Here is a 26011-nt window from a genome sequence, read left to right on the forward strand (position 1 = left end):
GTGAGATAAGCTTTGTGTCTGTTGTGTGTTTCAGTTGAAGCTAATAAGCTTCCAATATATGTACCAGAAACAAATCCTACTTAGAATCAGAATCAGACTATGAAACCAACCCACAGAGCTAACACAACCGACTTTTCCATCTGAATGATCAGCTGAAGCTATAAAGCGGGAGTTAACAGGAACAGTTACAGGTCTGGATTTGGATTTGGATTTGGATTTGGAGAACAGAGATACAGACTGAGGAGTTGACAAAGAGGAAATAAACGACGTCGTTCGAGGATGAGGTGCATATCCAGTTATTTAGACTCACGCGATTAACAAAGAGCGTGCTTAACGCGCTTACTTTCTCGTCAGTCGTCACTGCGACTCGATGAGCCGTTCTTCTTGTTTCCAATTCCTCACCACCATGTCGTATCGCTCTGCTGTACTCTTCTTTGTCATTGTCTTTTCTCTTTGTTCACACGCTTTTCATGCTTACTAAAAGCGTCTCGTTCGTGATACAAGTTTTTTAATTTTTAGAATACGAGAGGTGGTAGAACTAGAAGCTTCTCAGCTGGACCGAACAACGGAGGGAGAGGCCAGTTCGTTGCCGGAAATTCGCACTTACGTTCCGTCCGTCAAGGAAGCTTCTCTAACCAGCCACTTCCGCAACCGCCGCCGTCTAATCAAAATCAACCGTCCCGTTATCCTCATCCATCGTTTAATGAAAATCAGAATCAAGTAGTGCGGGCCAACCGTCGCAAACCATTGGATTATCGGACATGGGAGTACGCCAAGGTGCCGCCGCCTCCACATTCTGGTAATTTTTCAACTTTTCATTGTCGTAAGTTGAATTTGGGAAGATTAAATTTGCATGTTTTAGTTCAAATTTTAATTACATTGTAAAAACTGTTTAGCTTAGCGGAATTGAGTTAATGGTTTATTGGTTCATTTCAAAAGTAAAGTTGGTTGTTGGATTGACTTTGTTAGTTTGTTTGCTTGTTTGCTTGACAGAGCGGTTCTTAATTCTCTCGTATAATTTACTGGCCGACTACCTTGCTATTGATCACCGGGGCATACTTGACTATCACATACCGCGTCACATGCTAGACTGGGAGTGGAAGAAGAGACGTATAATTTTTTGAACTTGGATTATGGTCGGCAGACGTTATGTGTTTTCAGGTTATCAATCTACTACTTCATGAAGACCATCCAATCTTTGCCTTATTCTCTTATGCTTTCTAACCCAGAAGTTTGGATCAACTATGATTGTTGCAGCTTTTTCATTTTTGGCAATTTTCTTTGTTCTGTTGTAAATTTACTGACTTTGAATAATTGAAGTTTTTATTGTTTCGTGATTTTTATCTGCATGGTTTATTGTTACATTTTCTTTATTCTTTTTAATAATGAACAGTTTGTAATTTTTTTTTCAGGAGGTTGATAAATTTCTAGACTTAGAGTCAGAGTTGAGGATTAGAGGTTACAGTGGCATTTGGAAGGTGAGTTTTGAAATGCAACCTTTGCCTTGTTTTCTTATGTTTTCTAACCCAGAAGTTTGGATCAAATGTGTGTAAATCTATTATCCTTTCCAAATTATTATATTGAAGTTCAACTTTGATGTTCTTCTCATATTACTTATAAGAAAATTTTATTGGTAATGTAGTCTGAAAGTTCATTTAATGAAATGTATAGTAGATTTAAATTGTTGTATGAGGAATCCATGGAGTATGATAAACTCAGACTTTGGGATAATGTTGCACAAATATGTTTGCTTGAGGTATATCAAGACTCATTACCCTGAAAACCTACTAGGATTCACCTACTGTAAATATTTATTTTTAGATGAATTTTTTCTTGAATTTTATTGATTGATATGACTACTTCCCATGAAGTTCTTTTTTTGTTTTGTTGAGCAGATGTTGGGTCAAAATTTCAACGAAAATGGACTGCCTCTCTCAACAAGGTAACTCCAGAAATTCGTAAAACACTTGTTTGTCAATATCAGATCAAATATTTTCATAAATTTGGTATGGAATTATCTTGAACGTCTTTTTGTTGTTTTTCACAATAGTCAATGTGAGCATTGCTGGTAGAAGTGTATGATCAATAAATATGTATATTTAATATCCGTGATTAAGTAAAAGTTGTCTCTTCTTCATTGATTTCATATCCATAATGTTAAACACTATTGATATAAATGTGACCGGGTATAATTGCAATTTGATGATAAAATGAAATGTTAAGATCTATGGTTTTGATCTATTCAAAGTAAATGCTAATCATATGAATTAAAGGTTTGACTAATGCTTAATACTATTGATAAAGAACTGCACACTGCGGTTTCTAGGCGTATTTGCTTTTTCACCTTAGTCCACTATTTCGTTCTGGAATTAATTTTGGATTATTATTTCCTCAAAATATGTTGCTTTGTATGCATCATAAAATTTATTTAGTAGATATCAAGACTACTCAATCATGGTTATCTGTTTGATTGTAAACATTAATTATGAAAACATATAGAGGTTTGTCACATCAAAACTGTGGTCCAAATGTTGCTGGGATACCATTTCATTAGCTTGTACTTTGAATTTCCAGTTCAGCAGGTTCTAGTAAGGTTGTCATCTGTAACATTCATGTGCTTTACAATCCCAAAAGAGGGGAAATTAAGCTTGGCCAGGTATGAACTGGACTCACATCTACACCTATATCAGTTAAACTAGGTGAATCTGCCTTAATTATTATGTCAATATATCTTCAGTAGGTTAGGACACTTTTGGATAAGACTTATTCTGTTTCAAAAATTTGGAATGATGCTCCAGTTCTTCCTTGTGGGGATTTTAATTGTACACCAAAGGTGAATCACTTCTTTCACAAGTAAAGCTACAGTTTGCATTATTTAGTGGGAAATGTCTTTTTTGGTATTTTTTGTTTATGAACAATATCGGTAAGTTTTGTCTTTATAGATACTTTGAGTTTGATGCCCAAACTGTAACATTTTTGTTTTTGTGACAGTCCATTATACAACTTTATTTCAGAGCAGAAGGTAACAAATTTTCTTTACTGTATATTCTTTGTTTTCAGTGATTGAGACAGTAGGAATTCAAATTTTGCACTGTTTGCTTCAGTTAGATTTGTCTGGAGTGGAGAGAGAGTAGGTATCAAGGCAAGCTTCTGCTCAGATTGGTTCATGGAAGCCATATAATCCTAATCTCAGGTGGGGTTTGTAAAAGTGAGATTAGCTTTGTCTGTTGTGTGCTTCAGTTGTTGAGGCTAATAAGCCAATCCAGCCTGCTGGTGGTTCAATGCAAGCTCTAGATGAGGGGGAAGTTGGTGTTAATTTGAGTGATCCTCTCTCTGACATGCAGAAGAACAATGAATATGGTGATCCTGAAAATGTTCCTTTTTTGAACAACTCATCTCCATTTCAGTCCAATGACGCATTGCCAAATCTGAATAATGAGGCTTGCAGCAATATGCAATGCATGAATGAGAGTACCCTTGGTGATGTGGCAGCAAATGAAACTGAGCAGACAGTGATAGATGGTTTCAAGGAAAGTTCAAGTTGTCTTTGCAGTGTGTTAGGAATCTAGTTCTTATTCAATCAAAACACAAAAAACATAATAAACTAAAATATTTTAATAACTAAAACATTACAAGATAAACCGAACAATTTGAAGAGTTCGGGACCTCCCATTTTCTGATCATTCGAGGCGTCGGAGACCTCCCTAAATCAGTCAAAGGTGGCTGCCCTCAAACCCAAACCCTAATATTTTTCTTCCCTCCCTCTTTTAAAACTCAAAACATATATTTATAATAAAATTAATCCATTAGATTGATGACAAGTGTCTCAATCCTAACATTTCCCTCCCCTTCAAAATCATGTTGTCCTCAAGATGAATTTTTTTTTTCAGTTGTCTCTTCCTATCCAAAGCTGTTTCCTGCCCACTATTTTAACTTTTAAAATTTTTTTTTTTTATTTACAACTGTCTCTTTTTTTTTCTTTTTTTAATATATATATATTTTTCTCTCTCCTGTGCTTCTTCACTTTTCTTTTCTTCTTCCCAACGGCCCCACTTCTCTTCTTTTTTCTCTTCCCAATAAACCTACCTATTGCCTTCACCCTTTTTTTTTTTAATTTAATTAAAAAAATTTTTCTCTCTCTCTCTCCTTTCTCTTTTCTTCCTTCCGTCGTCTGACTTCTCTGTTTATTCCATATCGGTCTGTCCTACAAAATCAACAGGAAATTTGCAGTTGCTTTAGCAGCTCCGGTGAAGGCGAAAAAAGCTTCGGTTTGTAAGCATGAAAGAGAGCAGCAGATTCTGGGCATTCATGTGGAGCAGATTCTTGAACAAGAGCAGGGGATTCTTTCGTCCGAACACCAGATTCCCTGTGATGATTTTTCTTCAAATCAGCCTCCTTCATGAACATTTTCCGACGACTCTTCACTTTTCCGACCATCATCTATCTTTTCCATTAGATCGAATGCTCTGATACTATTTGTTAGGAATCTAGTTCTTATTCAACCAAAACACAAAAAACATAATAAACTAAAATATTTCAATAACTAAAACATTACAAGATAAACCGAACAATTCAAAAAGTTCGGGACCTCATATTTTTCGGTTATTCGAGGCGTCGGAGACCTCTTTAAATCAGCCAAAGGTGGCTACCCTCAAACCCAAACCCTAATATTTTTCTTCCCTCCCTCTTTTAAAACTCAAAACATACATTTATAATATAATTAAACCATTGGATTGATGACAAGTGTTTCAATCCGAACACAGTGAAAGGTCAATTTCCTTCTGATAAATATCATAGTAATGATGGGATCTGTAACTTGTCTCATTCTAGAGCATCCCATCTCGAAGATAAATCTGATTTAACTGAGACGGGGACATATGCCTCCTCACATTCAAATCATGGATCATCAAGTGAACATTCTGAATCAAACATAATAATAGAAAGTGATGGATCTCGTGATTACTCTATACTCTCCCTTGTGTGTAATGATCATAGTAGAAGGTTTGAATGTAGTCCGGAAGTCATGAGTGCTTCCAACTCTAAACTTCCACATCTGTCAGGTATTGATGTAAAACAGGTTAGGTTTTCAGCTGAATATAAAACTGACATCTCTGGTTTTTCTACTATTGACTCCCTAGCATCTGTTGAACTGGTGAATCTGTTGGTGAGAAACTTAGATGAAGCAGCTATTAAGCTGGAGAATCTATCTATAAATACCCCAGATGAAGCTGCTAATAATCTGGAGAATCTATCTAGGAGAAATCTAGATGAAGCTGTAGTAGGTGGAATTATAGATGAAGATGGCAATACATTTTTATCTGAATTACACAAGAATGAAGATTTCTTTCCTTCTAGTTCTGATCAGTTTGTAGGATCTACCTTGGGTGCTTCTTCTGAGGAACTTGGCACTGAATTTCTCATAATATTTCTCCTCCCTTGGGTTCTGAGGCTATCGATGTGGAGAATACAACGTACAGTACATCATTGTGGATTCCAATCGATATAGCCACTGTGACAAGCAATGAAAACTGCACCTTTCTGGAACACCCTTTACAGTTTAAAAGCACTTATACAAAACTGGACGTAGATCATTGTTGAACTTGTACTTCTTTCAGATCTTGCAGATTTAGCTTTGACACATTCTTAATTATTTTGAAGGAAAGCAAAATCCTAGTTTTAAAAATTTTTTTCAACTGTTCAGGATGGTACAGGTACAAGGGATTCTAATGAAGAGCCCTTGGTGACCAGTTACAATAGTTGTTTCAAGGGCACAGTTGATTACATATGGTAAGTTTGTTTTTAAGATTCTACTCCTTGTTAGTTTGGGTTGATATTGACCTGAAATATGTCATTCAACTTTACGTTTGTTGCATGGGTGTGTGAACACTTCAGCTTGAATTTGAAACTTTTCAGTTACAAGATACACCTTTGCAATTGAAGTATTATTTTTGAATTTGACTTCACATACAGGCATTCTAGTGTTCATGCTCCAATGCCAAAGCATGCTGTTCAGTGGACCCTGGGATTCCCAACAAAGGTAATGCTAGGTTTTCTACTATTTGAGGGTTTATTTGAAAGGTTAAGAAAATTTGCATTACCATTGTAAATTCAGCAATCTATTCTGGATCTTGTGATATTCTAAAATTGAACTACATCTCTGGCTGTCTTTTTCAGAAATGGGGTAGTGATCACATTGCCTTGGCTTCTGAAGTAGCAGTCATGAAAGATTGGCAGATCATATTCATAATGCTGCTGTTTGGTTGCAATATTACTTACGTCACTTGTCGACTACCAAAAAGGTTTAGAGATGCCCATCAGTTTCTTTTTGTCTATATCTCTGTAACAGCATCTGAGGATTACCTTTTAAGGGGCAGAGTCTGTGTTTGATAAAGACCTGATTATGATAATTGGAAATACATATAACTTTAAGTTTATTTTCATCAAATTTGTCTTTCTATTCAATCAGAGAGTCAAGCTTGGGCTAAAACAATTTTCATATAACCAAGTTATTATCTGAATTTTTGGATGTTTGCAGGTACAAAGTTCTTGAACCATGTTCTCAATCTCTGTTCGAAGCAAAATATATGGGAGGTTTACTTGCATGTGCAAACAAACAATGAAGATGCTCTCAACTTCCATAAGAAATTTGGGTTTGAAATCACAGACACCATCCATTAATTTGAAGGAACCGACATGACTGAGGCCGAAGAGGTTAAGCAGGAAATGCCAGTTGGAAGTAGGAAGTGATACTGTTTTTGACAATTCTCTGCTCAGATTGTTAGAATACCCCTCAACCAAAATGGCTGGAAAACCTCACTTCGATGATTTTGGAACCTGACGAGCTTAATCTATCTGGGTATGTAATTTTGGTGGCGCAATACCTTGCTAGCAGTAGATGAGTACTGGTGAATAGCAGTGCTTGAGAACAGCCAAAACAGCAAGCTGTATGTATATGATTATGTTGTGGTTTTTAAGTCCAGTATTTTTGTATAACGTTAATCATGCAATATTTTGTTGATAATAAAATTGTGTAAATATTTTTATACATAATTTAAATATATAAATAATATATTATTATATAATTAAATAATTTTAAATTAAAAATTATAAAACTTTTAATTATATAATAATTATTTATATATAAATTATATTTAAAAAATAAATATATATAATATTATTCTTTTGTCATTGGGATAAGACATTAGTCAAGTTCCTTATCCTTCTTGTACTTGAATGCTATATTTGACATTAAGACTCGGAAAAGATGCTCAACTGACCCCACTTTTGGCAGTCCATGATAGGGAATCAATCATTGCAATGTAGTATAAATGATGCTCATCTGACCCCACTTTCAGTGACCGGACCATGGTTGTCAGTACACACGTGGAATTCATCTGGTAAAATGCACAGTACAATATAAAGGGCAATTTAGTGGGAAAAAAGGTTTCTGAAATTGTACTAACAAAAAAAAACTTTTCTAAAATTGTTTCAATGCAATTAAAATTTTTTTGACTTTTTATAAATTTCAGCTATTTTAAAATATAAATATTAAAAAGTCATTGATTTTTTAATTTCTATTTTTCATAATTTTTAAATATAAATATAATAATAAAAATGATACCTAATATTTTTATAACATTAATTTTGATAAATATAATTTATAAGTCGTTAATTGGAAATACAATTTTGAAATATTTGATTTATTAAATTTTGAATATTGATAAATTTCTTTTTGCCTTCAACAATTCACAATTTTTAAACATACAATTTTTCTTTTAATATTGACGAAGACTCGAAAGTCAAGGGAGGAAAAAACAGAGGTCAAGGTAGGGCCCGTGAAAGTGAAAGATTCATCGTTCTATGCTTTCATGTTTCAACAAATATTTTTTATTCAGTGCTGTCATTGTGCATGTGGCGGGCAGCCTCAAGTTGACAAAGCTATTTCATTATCTGCCATAAAAGAGATTCTGTTCTGACCCCACTTTCACAGCCCAACCCCCGCTTTTGAGAGCCCCACCCTGAGACAGCCCAACCCAATTTCACCGACCCACCGCAATTTCAAGACCCCCCACCGTTCTGGCATTCTCCCAAGGCAAAGTTAAAAGGGATTTTGAAATTTTTACCACTATTTTTTTCTGTGTATACAAAAATGTCACCTATTCTAAAGCTTTCACAAATATACCACAACAGTAATCACCTTCTCCAAAATACCCCTCTTCAATCTTTCATGCATAAATTCTCTCTCTTCTTCTCTGCAACTTTTTTTTCTCTTTTTCCTCTTCTTCCAAAATGATAAAGGAATCATATAGAAAATAAAATAAATGTTTCAAAAACAAAAGAAAAAAACTGAAAAAAGAAATAGATTTCAGATTAAGAATTCTTTACTGAAAAAAAATAAAAAAGGTTGGTAGAAAAAAAATCTGGAAAAAAAAACTGGTTGATAGACCTATGAAATTTTATTCTGTAAATTTTAGATTTCAATTTTAACAAATAAGATAGGTATTTAATTAAAAAAAATGAAAAAAAAAATAAAAAAGGCTGACATGGATTGGCCACATGTCAACTCTTTTTTAATTTTTGAAGGTTGACGTTAATGTCAAGGGTTGGCGACGCTAACCCTAAAAAAAAATTAAAACAAGCAAAGGGTTGGCGTCCTTTGCTTGTTTTAATATAATATAATTATATTATATTATAATATATTATAATTAAAATATAATTATATTACATAATATATAATATAATATAAATTATATTATATAATTATATTATAATTAAAATATATAATATAAAATTTTACATAATATTATATATATTATTAATTATATTATATTATATATTATAATATAAAATATTATATATAATATAATATAATATATATATATATATATTATATAATAAAATATATCAAATAAGTTATATTATAATATAATTATATTATATTATAATATATAAAATATATTATAATATTATAATAATATAATATATAATATAATATAATTATATAATTATATTATAAAGGGTTGGCGTGGTCACCACGCCAACCCTTTGCCTTTTAATATCTGTGAGGGTTGGCGTCGCCAACCCTCTGCTTGCTTTATTTTTTTTTAAGGTTGGTGGTAACAAAAATAAAAAAACAATTGGCCAAACAATTATATTAAAATATATTATATATTATATTATTATAATAATATATTATATTATTAATAATTATATAATATTATAATTTAATAAAATAATTATATAATATTAAAATAACATATTATATTATTAATAATATAATATTATTATATATATTATATATTATGTAATATATTATAATTATATAATTATATATTATATTTAATATATTATAATATATTATAATTAATATAATATATATTAATATAATATATAATTTTGTTACCAAGGGTTGACGGCATCGCCAACCCTCGGCGACGCCAAGGGTTGGCGATACCGCCAACCCTTGGTTTATATATTATGACACCCTTGGTTTATATATTATATATATATATATATTATATTATAATATAATACTGTAGCTTTTTCATTGATATGAGTCTCATCTCTTTATAAAATACAAAATACAAGAATTGAAATACGCACCCTTTTATGAAATAAAATAAAATATATTATATATTATATAAAATGGCAAATAATATATACATATATTATATTATATAATATTTTTTTGGGAAATTCTGGGAATTATTACGCCAACCTTATATGTATATATATTGTTAGATTATATTATTATATTAATATTATTAAATAATATTATATATAATATATTAATATTATATATTATAATATATAAAATAAAATAATAATATTTTATATTATATAATATATATTATAATATATATAATATATAAAAAATGTATTATATATATTATAATATATATTTTATATATTATATATAACAGTGAAGGTTGGCGGATTCCGTCAACCCTTATTAAGTATTATAATATATATATATATATATATATATATATATATATAATATTATATATTATAATATTATAATATATTTTATATATTGTTAATAATATAATATATTATATTTTTATATTATATTATAATTAATAATATATATATATTAATATTATATATTATATATTATATATATAATTACCAAAGGTTGGCGGGGTCGCCAACCCTTGGCGTCGCCAAAGGTTGGCGATGCCGCCAACCTTTGGTATTATATATATATATATAATATTTATATTAAATATTATATATAATAAAATATATATAATTATATATTATAATATATTATATATAATAAAATATATATTAATATATTATAATATATTATTATTAATATTAATATATTATATATAATATTTATATAATATAATATATGTATATATTATTGTCAGGATTGGCGGAAACCCTTATCAGTTTATTTTATATATTAAATTATATAATATAATTATATTATATTATAATTATATTATATTATATTATATTATAATATAATGGGTTGGTGTCTGGTGACGCCAACCATTTGCTTGTTAAAAAGTATTATGGGTTGGCGGAAACGTCAACCCCCAAAAATTATAAAACGCCAACCCTTGCCAACTATTTTTAATTTTTTTTTCCAGTTTTCTTTTTAATTAAATACCCAATCTATCGATAAGATTTCCAGTTTTCTGAACTCTGAAATCTACCAAATAAGATTTGCCAATCAGTTTTTTTCTTCAGTTTTTTTTTTAACAACCTTTTTTCACTTTTTTTTTCAGTTTTTTTTTAAGTAAAGAATTGTTAATCTGAAATCTATTTCTCTTTTCAGTTTTTTCCTTTCTTCTTTTATTTTTGAAACATTTATTATATTTTCTACATGATTATTTTATCACTTGAAAGATGAGAAAGAGGAGAGAAAAAAGTTGTAGAGAAGAAGAAAGAGAGAATATATGTTTGAAAGATTAAAGAGGGGTATTTTGGGAAAGATGGTTACTGTTGTGGTATATTTGTTTAAGTTTTAGGATAGGTGGTATTTTTGTATACACGAAATAAAATAGTGGTAAAAATTTCAATTTCTCAAGTTAAAAAAGAAGGCTCCAACAGCTATTTGAGTCTATGCTCCAATGAGGTAGCTTAACGTGTGGAATTTAGATAGAAGAAGCTTTAAAAAGAATTGATATACATTTAAAATTTGTACACTTTTCATAAATGTCAGTGATTTTTAATATAGATATCATTAAAATTTTGTGATTATTATTATTTTTTACTTAATATAAATACTATAATAAAAATGACACCAAATATTTTTATAACATCTGATCATAAAAATAACCATTTTCCTGAAGTGAGTTGTGTTGCTTTCTCACACAAGCATGACCCTATTTATAACCATCTCATATTCTATGCATGCCCAACAGTTATTTGAGTCTATGCTATAAAATTTGGTTCTCTAGACTTGACATATAGTTGGCCTGCAGGTTGCATGGCCTTCATATTACGACCTTGATGATAAAAAATTTATCAAAATAGTCGAAGCTTACCATAATTAAATTATTAAGCATAGCATCTGTTGAGTAATATGAAGCAGTATGCCAAATGTCAGGTTTGCTGCCATGCATAGCATGTGTTGATAGTTGTGACTTATGAGTGGAGGTAGTCTCTACTTATCCGCATACTGCCCCTCTTATGTTGCTAAAAAATAAGATTATTGCCCAAGAATTCGTCATCTCTACCCTTCTCTTGCTGATATTTGATGGCACATTCACCATCGAGGAACATTCTAGGGCATATCTATTTGTCCTCTTTCTTCACTGTAGTCTTGTGCTGTATGGATGCCGTTCACAATTATATATAGCCATAAAAAGGGCTATTATTTTCATGTGTGAGAACAAAGCCATGGGTGCAAGCTGTACTACTTTTGTGAACAACACCGGTGTCGAGCTTCAACTAAGGTTCTTTAGAGTCTCCGCACGACCAGACCACTTTCATAACACCATTACAATTAGAGCGGATGCGAAAGCGAATATATCACACTCAGACCTACGTTGCAACGACACAGACCCAGAAAGGCAAGAGATGATAATGATATTTGTTGATGGAGTTAGGGCTGGCACAGTGTTTTTTCTTCCAAGCCAAGTCATTGGATTCTCGAGAGTCATTTGTAGCATAAATGAAGATGGAAGTTTGGTCATGGGAGGAAGCCGAAAACGGTTTAGCTTCTGCACCCAGTTTTTAAAAATAATTCTTCACTTTCCTCTTTTTTGTTGATCATTTTCTGATGTCTCCTTTCTATCAGGGGGTTTGGATGCTTTCGAGGAGGAGGTTTAGAGGACCTCACATGAAGGTATATTTATATATGGGGTTTTCAAATTTTGTTTGTTAAGAGAATTTTCCCATGTGGCTTAATTTGTGATTCTTTTTTTGTCTTGTGCAGATCTGGCCTTGGCGCTCTCATCTCTGCTACTCGTACTCATCAGCTATTTGTCTAGTCAGTTGTGTCTATATTGCTGAAATAACTGGTGAATATCCGGAGTTGTATGGTGTTAGTTTGAATTTGATAATTTAGATTGGAATGTTCTATAATCTGTCTATTTGTGGCGATACAGTCTTGTATTTATGTTTTTTTTTCCCTTCGTATCAGTGTAGTATGGTTTTACCTTCTCGAGAGTTATTTGTGGCATAAATGAAGCTGGAAGATTGGTCATTCGGCGTGTCCCAAAATGGTTTAGTTTCTCCACCCAATTCATCAAAATAATTCCTTACTTTCTTCTTTTTCGTTAATCATTTTCTAATATAAGTCTCCGTAGTAGTATCAGGGAATGTGGATGCTTTGCAGGTGGAGTGATTTGCGACCTTTTTTGTCTTGTGCAGATCTGGCCTCGGTGCTCTCATCTGCTACTCGTACTCATCAGCTATGTGTCTTGTCAGTTGTGTCTGCATCGCTAAAATAAGTGGTTTTATCCACTGATGTATGGTTTTTGCTTGAATTTGGTAAAGTTAGATTGGAATGTACAATGATCTTTCTATCGGTTGCTATCAAGTTTATATCCAGTTTCAATGATATAGTAGGAAACCCTAATTTTACCAAGTTACGAACTATATTCTCCCTTGATGCTCCTCTTTTACTGTGTGAAAATTTTTTTCTTTTATTGTTTTTGGGTTTCTTTTTCCCACTTGTTGCAGTCTTTGCTTGCTTGTGGCGGATTCTGCTTGGTGTGGAATCTCTGTTTTCTCTTTCTGGTGCGGTGCTTTAGCCTTGGTTGCTCGTTTGTTTTCCTTTGTGTGCCATCTGGGGTTCTTGTTTGGTGTTATGCCTGCTGTGTATTGGCCTTCTTGTGCTTTGGAGTTGCTTGCAGCAGAATTTTGCAAATGTTTTTGTCCTGCTGTCTGGCATAGATAATTCCTTTTTTTATGCCGATGATTTTGGCTTTGGCCGTATGACAGTTTTTCACATCTATTTTCCATTGTTGTATGGTTTTTGGGTGAATTTGGTAATTTATTTATATAGATTGTAATGTCTGATGATCTTCCGTCAAAGGTTTTTGTATTAATATATATTTGGGTTTCAATTTAATAATTTTTGCTTTCTATAAGGTTTTTACTTGCGGTTGCTAGCTGTATAGGAATTTTTTTTTTTTCCTTTCAGATTTATTTTTACAAAATTGTTATCTTCAATAAATTTCGGAATTCTTTTCCCACAATTGACGGAGACCTGGAAATCTGAAAATTCTAGTGTGCCAAGTATATTATTTCATGCCGTAGGGTTGTTTGTTGTTTGGAGTAATTATGAGAATAATTATGTCAGCTAATGCAGCATGGCGCCCAAAGTAAGTATGATTTCTTGCTTTGAGTGTATTGTGATTTGTGAGATGATTGTGCACTCCATTTTGTGGACTTAAAATAACTTATGTAAGCGGTTGCTTTATGGTTACAGTAGGAATATAAAAGCCCTCGTGCGAATGATGTGTTCTTCCTTTTGCAGGAATACTATGTTCTTCCTTTTCCACCGTTTGTGTTAAATAAGAATTTCAATACTCACGACTGAACTATTTTCTGAGCCAACTGGTGGAGTTTTTGAGCTGCCCCAGATCTCTTTGGCACCATAACCTCTCCATTAAGGAACGTTTTATATAAAATATTTTCAAGGATAAAAGAAACAGTTGCTGAACTTATAAAGGCAGGTGTGTTATTAATTACAGAAGGAAGTACCAGTAAAGCATCTTCTACGTTTTGAAAGTTGAAAAATTGAATAAATGAGAAAGGGCTCTTAAAGAGCTGAGGAACTGAAAAATTACTATGAAAATATATTGCCTTAAAGATTTACAGATATAGATTGACCGTGTTTTCCAATATCATTTTTTTTCCCTGAGGAATTCTTTGGACGGGAGGGAGCCGCTTTTGCTTTATAGCAATATTATATTTACTTATTTTTTAATACATAAATATTTAACCATTTAATGATTTATATTAAATATATACTTATTTATATATTTAAAATATATATTTATAATTTTATTATTTGTTTTAATATTAATCTTTTTCCTCTCTTGTCTTGTTTTCGACAATTTTGATTTTGGCCGTCTGACTGTTTTCCACCCCTAGTTCCTGTATTTTGAGGGAGCCGGTAATATTGGATAGAGGTGAAAAAAGAGGGAACTAAATAAATAAATAATAAAATAAGATCAATATAAAATGTATTAAACTAAAACTTATTTAAAGGCCAATTGATCTTTATTATCTTACAATACATCATATGTATTATAAGATATAATAGAACAAAGAAGAGATGATATGTGTATTGAAAATTGGTTGATATGCTGAGTGACTAATCGTTTGAACTTGCCTTTCTTTCTTTGTCAGAGGGCCAAATTCTAATACTGAATTCGATTCAATCAAATTCAATCTTTATAGATTTCTCAAACTATTTTCTTATGAAGTTCAATGAATTTCAAATAAGTTCTATATTTTTCAGACCAATAAATAAAACTGAAGTTATTTTTATATATATTAAACTTTTAATTTATCTGATTCAATAGTTGAAGTCTTATCACTTGACTTTTTTATATATAAAAGAGTATAAGTCTCCTTTAAGGATATATTAAGATTGAACTCTTAACTTATGATATATTAATTATTATAGATACAAATTGATATCATTTTAAGTATTTTATTATTTATTTATTATTATTTTAAAAACATGAATATTATATAATACATTGAGAAGATTAAGCTTTCCATTAATAACAAAGCAGGATTACATGATTGACTGCGGTACACTTGACCACTTGTTCCGGCACTCTTGATGGACGAAATAATTGGTTTTCGATTGTTGCATGGTTTCTGTATGAATTTGGTAATTTATTTATATGGATTGGAATTATGATGTTCTTCTGTCAAAAGTTAATATGTTTGGGTTCAATTTAATTATTTTTATCTCCGGTTTCAATGATATAGTTTTTACTTGTGGTTGCTACACAGGAATTATTTTTTTAATTTTTGGATTTATTTATAAAAAACTGTTTTTTTTTTAATAATAGAGAATTATATTCAAACCAAACTATTTTTTTAGAATCAAACAAACCATATCAAATAAGTAAAATTTCATATATAATAAAAAATCTCATAATTATTGAATTAGATAAATAAAAAATAAGTAATATTATGTGTATCTACTTTAGGTATATAATCATATAAACACTTATACATATCATTACATAATTATATGTTATTTTATTTTTAATTTAAAATTACTAAATCACATAATGATATATATAAGTGTGTATATATATGTGTACTCAAAGTGTGTGCATATAATTTTATGGATAAAAAAGGGCAAAAGACTATTTTCTATTCAAGTTTTAGTCAAATATTAAAAATATACTTATGTCAATTGAAAATCTCAAATACCCACCTATAGACTAATTTCCATTAAATTTTTTTATTAAAGTGAAGAGTAAAATTGTTATTTTACTACTAAACTTTAAAACCTTAAACATTTCTATTATTTTCTCTCTTTAATTTAGAAAACTAATAAATTTTCTCCATTATTAAACTTTAAAAAACTATATTTTTCCCCAAAGGTACGAAGACAAATTATCTTTGATCGACGAAATCAATCAGGTAGGAATGTTGGTCGGGGGAGAAGAAGATGGTGAAAAGGTCGTCGACGATGGGAATGGCAACTGGTCATCGAAGATAGAAAAAATTCCCCTTGGGGGGAAATGGATCATTTTTAAAGTTTAATAATGAAGATAAATTATTAGTTTTCTAAATTAAGAAGGGAAAATTATATAAATTTTTAGAGTTTTAGGGTTTAAGGATAAAATAAAGATTTTACCTTTATCTCTAACGAAAAATTATAACAAAAGTTAATCTATAAATGGATGTTCAGATTTTTCATCTATTATAAATATATCTTTGAGATTACGATAAAATTTTGATGGGAAATAGTCCTTTGGCCAATAAAAAATTAACTTTAACATATTGTTAATATAGACCTTGCCCATACTCTTTTATCCGTTAAACTCTTTCCTCTAAGGAAAATGTTTTCTTTTGTAGACTGCACTGCCTTTTTCCCCAAAGAGCAGACACTTAGAGATGCTTGGAGGACAAGAAACTTATCTAGTTTGTTCTCATTATCTTATTATGTAATTTAAAAGTTTCATCGCTCATACTTTCACTTTCATAATTTAACATCCTCACCTTCATCATTCAGACGATTATTTGGGGAACAGGTGGTCATTCAGAATATCTTCCCCCCGTAGATGGCTCCATTTTCTTTTTTTTTCTTTTTTTGACCTTCGAGGTTTTCAATATATTTTTGTTCAGAGGAATAGTATTGATGGAAGAGAGTCACATTATTATTATTATTATTTTTATCTCTTCTCCGGCAAAGGATAATTTTGCTTTTGGTTCATTGGTTATTTTCCACCTTAATTTTGATGGAAATAAGGATGATTCGAATAAACGTAGAAATATCCCTCGTCTGGACTTAAATAAAAAATAAGGTAATTCAAATTTATTAATTTTAAATTAAGGATAGTTTCCAGGATCTAAGTTTAAAGTTTGAAATTCAATTTAAGTTCATAACTTAAATTTGTTTTTTTAAGTTCATAACTTATTAATAAAAATGATGACATTTAATTTATAATAAATAAAATAATATTATTTTAAAAATTATTTAATATGATTTAAATCAAATCACGAATTAAGTTCAAACCAAATCAAATTGCAAACATGGGTTTAAAATCTAGTGACCCTTTTAGTTCGAATTCGATAGAGTTTGATCTAAACAAACTAAAACCCAATCGAATTAAACTAAAATGACTTCCACAAATGAGTCAACTTAATTTGGATTCAACCCTTTAAGATTAAAAAGTATATTTATTCACCTTTTTATGATAATAAAAAGGGTAATGATATTTGTACAAATAATCACATATTATCATGTGATTATATAATTTTAAATTAAAGATAAAATAATATCTAATCATACAATAATATATTATTATTTATATATAAAGTTATACTTATTATTTATATACATAATTTTGTTATAATAAAAATCGTTTAATTTTATTATAAATAACTAATTGTATGTCCAAGAACTATACTTTTAAATTATATTGTTTGTGCACATAATATTTTCAAAATTAGAGTCCAACAATTGAATTTAAATAAAATTTAAAAAGAAAGTGATGATTACAAGTAAATTAACGGGAAAAACAAAACCCTAAGAAATAAACTACTGAAAAAAAACCTAAATCAACCAGAGGTGGAATAGAGATGCTCCATGGAACACCTCTCATGACTTGAGTTTGGGCTTGAACTATAATCATGAGAACTCATTTTAGATTCAATCAAGTTGGATTGGCAATCGAGTTAGAATTAGGTTTAATTTGAATACAACTTTTTCCATGACTTTGTAAAATAAAAAAGAAAAAGAAAAAAAAACCTCTGCTTCATATGCATCATAAGATTGATTTAATAAACATCAAGACAACTCAATCATGGTGATGTGTTTAATTGTAAACATTATTGTTGAAAACATATAGGTGTTAGTCACATCAAAACTGTTGTCCAAATGTCTGGGATACCATTTCATTAGTCTGTACTCCTAATTTCCAGTTCAGCAGGTTCTAGCAAGGTTGTCATCTGTAACCTCCAATGGATTCTTTCACTGGCAAAAGCTATAAATTTCTGGTACCCCATTCAGCCTTGGAGAGTTTGAGTTTGAGATTGGCATCAAAATTCTTGATTTATCAAATTTAATGAACGTAAAACCAACCATTTAATTTGAGGTTTTATATATTTAATATAATTAATCTCCCTCAATAAAAATAAACCGATTCAAATAAGATTCCTCGTCATTAGCGGCATTCATATGCTTTTAAGCTTGGCAAGATATGCACTGGACTCACATCTACCCCTATATCAGTTAAAACTAGTGCACTTGCCTTAATTATTATGTCAATATATCTTCAATAGGTTAGGCCACTTTTGACAAGCCTTATGATGTTTCAAAGATTTGGAATGATGCTCCAATTCTTCTTTGTGGGGACTTCAATTGTACAACCAAAGGTGAACACTTCTTTCACAAGAAAAGATTCATTTAGCTATGTAACTTTTGTCTTTACAGAAGCTCTGAGTTCGATGCCTTTTACTATAACATTTCTGTTTTTGTGACAGAATCCATCAGACAACTTTATTTCAGAGCAGAAGGTAAAACCTTTTCTTCACTGTATATTCTTTGTTTTCAGTGATTGAGACAGTAGGAATTCAAGTTATGCACTGTTTTTTTCAGTTAGATTTGTCTGAAGTGGACAGAGATAAGGTGTCAGGGCAAGCTTCTGCTCAAATTCGTTCATGGAAGCCACATAATCCTAATCCCAGGTGGGGTTTGCAAAAGTGAGATAAGCTTTGTGTCTGTTGTGCGTTTCAGCTGTTGAAGCTAATAAGCGTTCAATATATGTAACCAAAAACAAATCCTACTTAGAATCAGAACCAGACTATGAAATCAACCCACAGAGCTAACACAGAAAACTTTTCCATCTGAATCATCAGCTGACGCTTTAAAGCGGGATCTAACAGAAACAGTCACAGGCGTGGATCTGGAGAAGAGAGATATAGACCGTGGAGTTGACAAGGAGGAAATAAACGACATCGTTTGAGGATGAGGTACACATTTAGTTGTTTAGACACACGCTTTTGACATAGAGCGTGCTCAACGCGCTTACTTTCTCGTCACTGCGACTCGATGAGCCGTTCTGCTCGTCTCCAATTCCTCGCCACCATGTTGTATCGCCCTGCTGTACTTTCCTTTGTCATTGTCTTCTCTCTAATTACACGCCCACTAAAAGCGTCTCGATTATGATACGAGTTTGTTTATTGGTTCATTTCAAAAGTAAAGCTGGTTGTTGGATTGACTTTGTTTGTTTGTTTGTTTGCTTGACAGAGCGGTTTTTAATTCTCTCGTATAATTTGCTGGCCGACTACCTTGCTATTATTCACCGGGGCAAACTTTACTATCACATACCGCGTCACATGCTAGACTGGGAGTGGAGGAAGAGAAGTATAATTTTTGAACTTGGATTATGGTCGGCAGACGTTATGTGTTTTCAGGTTTTAAATCTACTACTTCATGAAGACCATCCAATCTTTGCCTTATTCTTTTATGCTTTCTAACCCAGAAGTTTGGATCAATTATGATTGTTGCAGACTTTCTTTTTTGGCAATTTTCTTTGTCTGTTGTAAATTTACTGACTTTGAATAACTGAAGTTTTTATTGTTTCGTGATTTTTATCCTGCATGGTTTATTGTTGCATTTTGTTTATTCTTTTTAATAACGAACAGTTTGTAATTCCCTTTTTCAAGAGGTTGATAAATTTCTAGACTTTGAGTCAGAGTTGAGGAATAGAGGTTACAGTGGCATTTGGAAGGTGAGTTTTGAAATGCAACCTTTGCCTTATTTTCTTATGTTTTCTAACCCAGAAGTTTGGATCAAATGTGTGTAAATCTATTATCCTTTTTAATTATAATGCCTATTGACTCTATTTCAAGAATTACATAGTTGGATATAGGAAAAGGGGAATTTGACACTCTCATTTTCAATTAGCGTAGACATTAATCATAACAGTTAGATAACTTAATCTGTTTTAAGGACTAGGAAAATTATTTTTTTGTCGAGAATTATAGTGTAACTTTGTTTAGTCTTCTATAGATGCGAACTGGAAATGCCATTGATGGATGTGCAATCTTTTGGCGAACATCAAGGTTCGCTGTCTTCCTGTTGTTATAAGTCTTGTTCAATTTTGCGGCACTTGGCTTACTTCTATCATTTAATTTGCTTGATTCATGGCAATAGATCTTATTTTGAATATATAGTCCCTTTACTTTCGACCTCCATTCTAACTTACGATGAGATGTTGTCATTTAGTGCAGCAAAGTCATGGTTACTAGTCCTAGAGTGCCCCGTGGTGAAGCTAGAATAAAGTTTAGAGTCATGTAGCCCTTTGGGTTATTAGAAGTTCCTGTTTACTAGGAGCAGTTGAAATTATATTAATAACCTCTTGTAATGGCTAAATATATCAAGATATCTCTGGTATCTATCTTTTATCTCACTCTTGAAACTTGCTCATATATTCTCTTCTTTGAAATCTGTAATAACATCCAGTAGTTATAAGGACTCTTTTCTACTTGGGTCTACTGTAGGTAATGTCCGAAATTTGGTCTCCATAATACTGGATTCTAGTTAGTATTTAGCTGCATATATTTAATTAGAATTTTTTTATTCTTTTTCCTCTCGATTTCTACGGGTCTCAAGATTTCAAATTATTATATTGAAGTTCAACTTTGATGTTCTTCTCATATTACTTATAAGAAAATTTTATTGCTAATGTAGTTTGAACATTCATTCAATGATCTGTATATTAGATTCGAATTGTTGTATGAGGAATCCATCGAGTATAATAAACTCGGACTTTGGGATAATGTTGCATAGATATGTGTGCTTGAGGTATATCAAGATTTATTACTTTGAAAACCTACTAGGATTCACCTACTGTAAATATTTATTTCTAGATGAATTTTTTCTTGAATTTTATTGATTGATATGATTACTTCCCATGAAGTTCTTTTTTCGTTTCATTGAATAGATGTTGGGTCAAAATTTCAACGAAAATGGATTGCCTCTCTCAATAAGGTAACTCGGGAAATTTGTAAAATGCTTGTTTGAAGATATTAAGTTAAATATTTTCATAAATTTGGTATGGAATTATGTGGAACATCTTTTTGTTGTTTTTCACAATAGTCGATATGAGCATTGCTGGTAAAAGTATATGATCAATAAATATGTATATCTAATATTCGTGATTATGTAAGAGTTGTCTCTTCTTCATTGATTTCATATCTATAATTTTAGACACCATTGATATAAATATGACTGGGTATAATTGCAATTTGATAATAAAATGAAATGTTAAGATCTGTGGTTTTGATTTATTCAAAGTAAATGCTAATCATATAAATTAAAGGTTTAATTAATGCTTAATACTATCGGTAAAAAACTTCACATTGATATTTCTAGGCGTATTTGCTTCTACACCTTAGTCCGCTATTTTGTTCTAGAATTCATTTTAAATTATTACTTACTCAAAATACTTTGCTTCGTATACATCATAACATTTGTTTAGTAGATATCATGACTACTCAATCATAGTTATCTGGTTGATTGTAAACATTAATGATGAAAATATATAGGGGTTTGTTGCATCAAAACTGTTGTCCAAATGTTGCTGGGATATCATTTCATTAGCTTGTACTTTGAATTGCCAGTTCAGCAGGTTCTAGTAAGGTTGTCATCTGTAAAATTCATGTGCTTTACATTCCCAAAAGAGGGGAAATTAAGCTTGGCCAGGTATGAACTGTACTCACATCTACTAGGTGAATTTGCCTTAATTATTATGTCAATATATCTTCAATAGGTTAGGACACTTTTGGATAAGGCTTATGCTGTTTCAAAGATTTGGAATGATGCTCCAGTTCTTCTTTGTGGGGATTTTAATTGTACACCAAAGGTGAATCACTTCTTTCACAAGTAAAGCTTCAGTTAGCATTGTTTAGTGGGAAATGTCTTTTTTGGTATTTTTTGTTTATGGACAATATCGGCAAGTTTTGTCTTTATAGATACATTGAGTTTGATGCCCTAACTGTAACATTTTTGTTTTTGTGACAGAGCCCATTATACAGCTTTATTTCAGAGCAGAAGGTAAAAAATTTTCTTTACTGTATATTCTTTGTTTTCAGTGATTGAGACAGTAGGAATTCAAATTTTGCGCTGTTTGCTTCAGTTAGATTTGTCTGGAGTGGACAGAGAGTAGGTATCAAGGGAAGCTTCTGCTCAAACTGGTTCATGGAAGCCATATAATCCTAATCTCAGGTGGGGTTTGTAAAAGTGAGATAAGCTTTGTGTCTGTTGTGTGTTTCAGTTGTTGAAGCTAATAAGCTAATAAGCCAATCCAGCCTACTGGTGGTTCAATACAAGCTCCACTGGTGGTAGATGAGGAGGAAGTTGGTGTTAAGCTGAGTGATCCTCTCTCTGACATGCAGAAGAACAATGAATATGGTGATCCTGAAAATGTTCCTTGTTTGAACAACTCATCTCCATCTCAGTCCAATGACGCATTGCCAAATCTGGATAATGAGGCTTGCAGCAATATGCAATGCATGAATGAGAGCACCCTCGGTGATGTGGCAGCAAATGAAACTGAGCAGACAGTGATAGATGTTTTCAAGGAAAGTTCAAGTTGTCTTTGCAGTGAAGGTCAGTTTCCTTCTGATAAATATCATAGTAATGATGGGATCTGTAAATTGTCTCATTCTAGAGCTTCCCATCTCAATGTAAATCTGATTTAACTGAGATGGGGACAGATGCCTCCTCACATTCAAATCATGGATCATCAAGTGAACATTCTGAATCAAACATAATAATAGAAAGTAATGGATCTCATGATTACTCTAAACTCTCCCTCGTGTGTAATGATCATAATAGAAGGTTTGAATGTAGTCTGGAAGTCATGAGTGCTTCCAACTCTGAACTTCCACATCTATCAGGTATTGATGTAAAACAGGTTAGCTTTTCAGCTGAATATAAAACTGACATCTCTGGTGTTTCTACTATTGACTCCCCAGTATCTGTTGAACTGGTGAATCTGTTGGTGAGAAACTTAGATGGAGCAGCTATTAAGCTGGAGAATCTATCTATAAATACCCCAGATGAAGCTGCTAATAATCTGGAGAATCTATCTAGGAGAAATCTAGATGAAGCTGAAGTAGGTGGAATTATAGATGAAGATGACAAGACATTTTTATCTGAATTACACAAGAATGGAGATTTCTTTCCTTCTAGTTCTGATCAGTTTGTAGGATCTACCTTGGGTGCTTCTTCTGAGGAACTTGGCACTGAATTTCTCCATAATATTTCTCCTCCCTTGGGTTCTGAGGCTGTTGATGTGGAGAATGCAACGTACGATACATCATTGTGGACTCCAATCGATATGGCAACTGCAACAGGCAATGAAGACTGCACCTTTCTGGAACACCATTTACAGCTTAAAAGCACTTATACAGAAGTGGAGGTAGATCATTGTTGAGCTTGTACTTCTTTCAGATCTCGCAGATTTAGCTTTGACACATTCTTAATTATTTTAAAGGAAAGCAAAATCCTAGTTTTTAAATTTTTTTCAACTGTTCAGGATGGTACAGGTACAAGGGATTCTAATGGAGAGCCCTTGGTGACCAGTTACAATAGTTGTTTCAAGGGCATAGTTGATTACATATGGTAAGTTTGTTTTTAAGATTCTACTCCTTGTTAGTTTGGGGTGATATTGAACTGAAATATGTCATTCAACTTTACGTTTGTTGCATGGGTGTGCGGACACTTCAGCTTGAATTTGAAACTTTTTAGTTACAAGATACAACTGTGCAATTGAAGTATTTTTTTCAAATTTGACTTCACATACAGGCATTCTAGTGTTCTTGCTCCAATGCCAAAGCATGCTATGCAGTGGACCCTGGGATTCCCAACAAAGGTAATGCTGGGTTTTCTACTATTTAAGGGTTTATTTGAAAGGTTTAGAAAATTTTCATTACCATTGTAAATTCAGCAATCTATTCTGGATCTTATGATATTCTAAAATTGAACTACGTCTCTGGCTGTCTTTTTCAGAAATGGGGTAGTGATCACATTGCCTTGGCTTCTGTAGTAGCAGTCATGAAAGATTGGCATTTCACATTCATAATGCTGCTGTTTGGTTGCAATATTACTTACGTCACTTGTCGCCTACCAAAAAGGTTTAGAGATGCCCATCAGTTTCGTTTTGTCTATATCTCTGTAACAGCATCTGAGGATTACCTTTTAAGGAGCAGAGTCTCTGTTTGATAAAGACCTGATTATGATAATTGGAAATACATACAACTTTAAGTTTATTTTCATCAAATTTGTCTTTCTATTCAATCAGAGAGTCAAGCCTGGGCTAAAACAATTTTCATATAACCAAGCTATTATCTGAATTTTTGGATGTTTACAGGTACAAAGTTATTGAACCATGTTCTCAATCTCTGTTCGAAGCAAACTATATGGGAGGTTTACTTGCATGTGCAGACAAACAATGAAGATGCTATCAACTTCCATAAGAAATTTGGGCTTGAAATCACAGACACCAACCATCAATTTAAAGGAACCGACATGACTGAGGCCGAAGAGGTTAAGAAATGCCAGTTGGAAGTAGGAAGCGATACTGTTTTTGACAATTCTCTGCTCAGATTGTTAGAATACCCCACAACCAAAATGGCTGGAAAACCTCGCTTCTATGATTTTGGAACCTGACGAGCTTAATCTATCTGGTATGTAATTTTGGCGGCGCAATGCCTTGCTAGCATTAGATGAGTACGGGTGAATAACAGTGGTTGAGAACAGCCAAAAGAGCAAGCTGTATGTATATGATCATGTTGTGGTTTTTAAATAAAATATTTTTGCATGATGTTAATCATGAAATATTTCGTTGTCAATAAAATCATCTGTGTATATATAAATATTACATAATTTAAGTATATAAATAATATATTATTATGTTATTAGATATAACATCTCTTCGTAGAAGTATTATCCACCGAAGGAAAAATATTACGAATTAATATCTGGAACGTCTATTTTTTTTTAAACTACTTTGAACTTAATTCATTACTGAAAGTATTTAAAAATTATTCTAAGAAAATTGAAAATCTGAAAGCGAATAAAAGATGTATGTATCTCATATGAAAACTCATATGAAAGCATATGAAAATATAGAGTAAACATATACAACTGTACAATCATCTCAAAAATGTCAAAAGTCAATAAGAACATGCGACTGTATGTATGTAATATAAGCCAGAGATAATCTGCTCTAGTCGGATCTATTTTCGTTGACCTGACTTTGCCTGACAGCTACCACGATCACTTGTACCTGCAATCATGAAAGAAAAAGAAGTGAGAGATAAGAACATTCAGTAAGGGAAAAGAATTAAGTAAACTATCTTATTTCCTGTTCTAACTCACTCTCGGGACTCAATTTCACATCATAACCTCTATAAAAAATTGAGAGAATAATCTAGTTCATTCTTTGCTATTTAGATCATATTTTGTCTCATCTGGTATTTATTTGATACTTTTTGGAAATTCCCTATAGAGATTTGACACTTTTATAAGTTCAAGCTCTCTTCCTTTCTTTCACTACATCATTTCTAAATTTGAATTGAGTTTTACTATGAATATGCTCTACTACGAGAAAACTCTACTAGGGGTTTATATTCTACTACGGACGTGCCCTACTGCGGGCGGTGTAGTGTAAAATGCCCCTCATAGTTCATAACATACATGTGTGCATTATATCTTACTGATCTTGCTTCTATCTAAAACTATTCATAACTTACCAAATCATACTTTTAAGACGACCCCTGAATTTTGAGCTCCAAATTCCTTTTCTTGCTTTTGTTTCTTTTCTTCTTCTTT

General features: G+C 31.8%; 1 protein-coding gene and 2 pseudogenes across 1 annotated transcript in view; all 3 read left to right on the forward strand.

Annotated features, from left to right (window-relative positions):
- Positions 1-370: 370 nt before the first annotated feature.
- On the forward strand, positions 371-24955 carry LOC123200852 (annotated as a pseudogene).
- On the forward strand, positions 4218-6976 carry LOC123200685 (annotated as a pseudogene).
- Positions 18856-26011, forward strand: part of LOC123200686 — a 38923-nt gene continuing 31767 nt past the window's right edge. The window contains exon 1 of the mRNA XM_044616015.1: positions 18856-19257. The gene's annotated coding sequence lies outside the window, so the exon portion shown is untranslated. The remainder of the gene's footprint in view (positions 19258-26011) is intronic.

This window comes from Mangifera indica, chromosome 17 (genome assembly GCF_011075055.1).
Source record: "Mangifera indica cultivar Alphonso chromosome 17, CATAS_Mindica_2.1, whole genome shotgun sequence".
Classification (NCBI taxonomy): Eukaryota; Viridiplantae; Streptophyta; class Magnoliopsida; order Sapindales; family Anacardiaceae; genus Mangifera; species Mangifera indica.